The sequence below is a fragment of the Arachis ipaensis genome, chromosome B8 (assembly GCF_059453495.1).
Source record: "Arachis ipaensis isolate K30076 ecotype BB chromosome B8, ASM5945349v1, whole genome shotgun sequence".
Taxonomy (NCBI): domain Eukaryota; kingdom Viridiplantae; phylum Streptophyta; class Magnoliopsida; order Fabales; family Fabaceae; genus Arachis; species Arachis ipaensis.
Window position 1 is genome coordinate 5,338,303 of NC_142443.1, and position 4,635 is coordinate 5,342,937.

The following is a 4,635-nucleotide window of genomic DNA, read 5'->3' on the forward strand; positions in this document are numbered from 1 at the left end:
CTCGATCTGTCTAAGTCTATGCGCTAAATGAACTAGTTTGTTTAAATTGATTTTATTTAAAGACTATAATTTTTCAATCCAAATCGTTTATGGTCAATACATAGATTAAATAAGCTGATCTGATTACTCTTTTATTTTAATTTTTTAAAAATATTCTAACAAAAAATATTATTTTGGATAAAAAATCTTAAATAAATATTTTTTAATTAATAAGTCAAGTTTTTAGGTCGAGAAATATCTATAAAAAATAAATAATTTTTAACCCGTTATATTTTTTAAGTTAATCAAATTCTTTAATTTAAAATCTAAATAAATTTAATTTTAGAGACAAAATTCATTTGTTTAAACAAATAAATAGACGAATCCGATAAATTTAATCCATTTTAAGTTTTTAACTATCTATTCAATTTTCCGAAGGCTATAAATTTGTAGTTTTGTACGAATATATCAATGGTTGTCTTAGGTTCAATCGGTCTGTTACTGTCTCCGGAAGAATGCTGTTGTTGTATTATACTATTATCTGTCTTGGCATGAAACGCTATTAATATTAATTAATATTGTATTACTATTTGATTAATTAGAAAAAAATATTCAACTTTCAAATGGTTGATATTTTCTAGAAGATCAGATAGATGCATCATAGACCGGCATCAACTATTTTAGTATTTTCTTGTATGTCAAAAGTCAAAACCATTGACGAAATAAATAAATTAAGTTTGATAAACTAATTAAAACTACCCTAAACATTTGACTTAGTGCAATTCATATCAAATTAAATTTACTTGTCAGAAACATAAAATTATTAGATTTGCTCTAAAGTTTTAAATTTATTTTAGAAAATAAAGTGTGATCTCTCACTATTTATTTTATAAGTGAGACAAAAAATAATTATGAGAGAGAAACTATTTAAAGATAAAAAATCACACTTTACCCTCTAAAGTACAAATTTAAAATTTAGATGATCCAAATTTAAAATTATTGATTTACGAAGATAGTGTGACAAAAAAAAAGGGTAAAATTTGCACACACAAGTTATAAACAGAGACAAAAAAAAAAAAAAAAAAAAAAAAAACTGAATTTGTTGTCAAAGTGAGGCAACATCCCTTATGATTTTATTTTAAACTCATATAAGAATAAGAATGTGAATCATCAATCAAGTTATGTCGATGGTTCCAATTATTTTTTATTCAATAAATTAAGCAAGATCAGAGAACTTATAGTAATATAATGAATTGAATTGATGAGTGAGTTGGCAGCTTAGTAAATAAAACACATATATGACACAAAACATATAAATTATAATAACTAAGTTGATCTGTGGTTCGAATTCCATCCACACATTTGCATTCCTAATAATCGATTGACAAATAATGAATAAATTATCAATCTGACAAAGAATTATGTTAATCATCAAATATATTATGCATAGTTTGTCTAATAAGTTTGCCAATTCAAAGTAGCTATTCTATCACAATAAACTAATAAAGCAATAAACACAGCATTTTAAGATCAAAACAGAAAATAGAGTTTCATTAAGTAATTTTAATTCATGAATTAAATTTGTTTACTTTGCATTTTTTATTTTTTATTTTTAAAACTTTGTGAAAGGAAAAGAAATCAACAAAATCTTTTTTTTTATTTTTATAAAAAAATTAAAATAGAAAATACTAAAAATACAAACCAATTGTAATTTTAATATTTTAAGTTCAATAAATATGTTAATAATTTTATAAGTTAGTTTTATAAAATTTAAGTTAAAATTTGATAAATTTTATCATCTATATATTCATACACGTCTCTCATAACCATTGGAAAGTAAAGCACATTATTGATGAATCTTCAGCATTTCTTTGAACCTTTTGGAAATAGTAATTAAAGAAAGAAACTCTATATGAAAGTTGGGTCTGTGTAGACGGCTATATCTATATATCTATATTAATATTTCTTTGTAAGACTCCAACACGTTTTTTGTTGTTTTTTTTTTATTCTCTATTTTCCTCGGTCCCTTCGAAAGTTTAAAGAATACAAATGTATGTTCTTCGTTGCTTATACTATTAGTTTATGCTTTATAGTTTATATAGACATTGAAATCATCGTCAAGCTAAGGCATTACCTAATTTTTGGTCAACATGCACCATCTCAAAGGAAGCAAAAACGCGCTTCATCCTATAGAAAAAAAAAAAAAAAAAAGCAAGAACTTATCTTATTTAGCTAACAATTAATAAATGTTAAATAAAACAAGTTATGACTATTTTTAACTGATTTTCTTTGGTTACCAAATATTTTCGTATCTATATTTTATTGGATTTATTATCTTCATAATTTTCAAATATTATCAACCCTAAATTTTTTTTATGGATGTATATTTTTCTTTTAATTCACTTTTTATCACTCGTTAATAAATAGAATATTATTCTATCTCCAAAATAGTAGATAATATGGACATTTGTCTTCAATATGAAAAAAAAAAAGTGCAACATATGGGATTGAAAGATCAGGGTGAATGATTCGGTGGTCCTCACTTGTTTTTTCACCAATTGTGGTGAAAACTTAAATCAACGGTTAGATCATTGTTAAATTTGATCCAACGGTGGGTTATATTTTGTCAATTATAATCAATTTTTTTTTGCAATTAATGGTATATGAACCACGGCCAATAGAATTTGTTATTTCCATAAAAAATTTTGCTGAATCCTAAATTTCACCCACACACAAAATTGAATTTCATAATTTCCAACTAGTTAAACACACAATTGTCTCCCTTCGTCAACATCAACATCAACATCATTATCTTCTTCTTCACTCTAATATTAATTCTGTTGATGTTCAACTATGCATCTCCTAAGTTTCATATTTTACACCCTTACAAGCTTATTTCTTTATCAAATTTATGGCGTATATCTTATCTCTCAATCTCTGCGAGGAAGCAATCTGAATCCCAATGTCTAATGAGGTAGGTTTTTCATTAATCTGAAACCCTAAGTCACACTTTTAGGATTAATTTTGATAGATTTCTTGCATCATGCCATCAAATACCTAGCCTAAAATTAGGTTATTTCTAGCATTATTTACTTATGTAATTAGATTATTATTTATCAACTGCAAGCAATGTTAAATTATTAACGACTTTAGATAAGGAGAAAACTGTCGAAACTGTATTCTTGTTGGGTGCATAGCATCGGTTGAAGACAGTCACCTATATGGGGACGATAGTGGCGACGAGTATTGTTGACTCATCGATTGTTCTAGAAATGCTCTCTTTTGCACTACCCGTTCCCATTATCTGAATTGTCCCCTGTTCGGTTTTGACACAAAATTTTCTAATTTTGTAGTTTTTGTTGTGGTGGACGAGAAGATAGTTTTTCTACATTACAGTGGTGGACCAAATCTAGCAAACTCCTCTATCTCCATGACTTAGCAGTAGACCAAAAAAGCTTCACCTCTATGAGATAACACTAACACTGTTCTTTGTATTTTTCATTTTGTCACTTCATGTTTAACTTATAATTTTTATTGATTATTCTATTTGTAATTGTGACTTCAACTAAAACTGGTTTTGATTTTAAAGTAACTACTACAATTTAACTTCCTGCAATAATGTGTTGCTTATTATGCTGCAAATTGAAAATTAGTTCCACTTTATCGAAAAACCTAACTAAGAATACATTATGCATTCATATATATCTTCAATTGTTTTTGAACTTATACAAATCTTGAGGAGGGGTTGGCTTCAAATCTCCTTGTGTATATAATTATCAGCTTTGCTGAAGTACTTTACATTAATTAATGCATTTTTCTTTGAAGGTAAATGATTCTGAGTTTTTAGTGAGTTAATGAAGTAAATTTCGCTCATAATACTTATCATTCATTGTGTTAAAGACAAATTGAAGGGCTTTGGTATAATTCTTCTGAATTGCATAATATGTAAAGCTTAAATGAGCTTTCTTTTAATATAAATAAATCAATTTAAATAAATATTATATTTTTCTTAATGCTATAATATAGATTATCAACACTGAAGTTATATAACATCTGATTTGAAACTGTTACATTGTTCTTTGTGACTTAGATTTATGTTTCTAAAATATTTTTCTTTATCTTCTTTCCTAGGTTGCACAGTTTGAAATTTTGGATCACTAATATAGATAATATCCATTTCTTCTACTAGTTATGAGTCTCAAAACAAAGGACCATTAATTAGAGCTTGATTATTTATGTTATGCTATTTAATTTAATTTCATAATTCTGTGTAACTGACATTGTTATGCAGCCAATTAAGACTCAATAATTAGTATCTTTCACTTTATGTCCAACTTAAGGCCACAATTTCATGTTGCTAATACTCTTGGATTGTGATGTAATGTCATGTTATGTACTATTGTGCATAAATTAATACTTAATGCTTTTATAATTATATGATTGTGTCACTGAGTAACATAAATAGTTGGCAATCAATACATGTTTAGTTTTGTAAAAATATGTTCATGAACTCTAAAAATAAATAGTGTCATGACTTCACATACAAGTCTTTCAGTCAGTAAATAGATATAAATTTGGAGAAATTTCATATAATAAAACTACAAAATTAAAAGCATGCATTTAATAACATTTTTATGAAAGAACTCCTAAGAATAA